Below are 698 nucleotides of genomic sequence, written 5' to 3' on the forward strand. Positions count from 1 at the left end.
AGTTCCAGAGAGTCGGGCAGCTCTAGAGAAGTCTTGGAGTCGTGTATATGATGAGGTTATGAGTAAGAAAATAATTATTGGGCCGTTGGTGGAGCAGAAAAAGCAGCTAAGTGTGTATTTGTGTATCAGGTCAGTAATGTAGATGAGAGAAGAACTGTTGAGAGATTTAAAAGCAAAGCACATAAGTGTGAATTTGATTGTGAGGTGAAATAGAAGTCAATGTAGAGTTGGCAGGTGGAAAGTGGTGAGAAGGATAGATTATTAAAAATAATTATAATAATAATAAACAGTATTTATATAGTGCCAACATATAACACAGCGCTGTACATTAAATAGGAGTTTCAAATGACAGGTAGATACAGACAGTGACACAGGAGGAGGAGAGGACCCTGCCCAGAAGAGCTTACAATCTAGGATGCTGGGGAAGTAACACACAATAGGAGGGGGGATATGGATTGGTGGGTGAGCAGTGAGGGTTAAAAGACAGAAAAGGACGAGTAGGCAAGTTTGAAGAGATGGGTTTTGAGTGCTCGTTTAAAGGAGCAGAAAGTACGAGCAAGCCAAATAGGACCTGAAAGACCATTCCAGAGAGTTGGGGCAGCTCTAGAAAAGTCTTGGAGCCATGCGTGTGAGGAAGTTATGAGTGAGGAAGTCATTGGTAAATCATTGGAAGAGTGAAGAGGGCAGCTAGGGGAGTA

The sequence above is a fragment of the Pyxicephalus adspersus genome, chromosome 8, assembly GCF_032062135.1.
Source record: "Pyxicephalus adspersus chromosome 8, UCB_Pads_2.0, whole genome shotgun sequence".
NCBI classification, from domain to species: domain Eukaryota; kingdom Metazoa; phylum Chordata; class Amphibia; order Anura; family Pyxicephalidae; genus Pyxicephalus; species Pyxicephalus adspersus.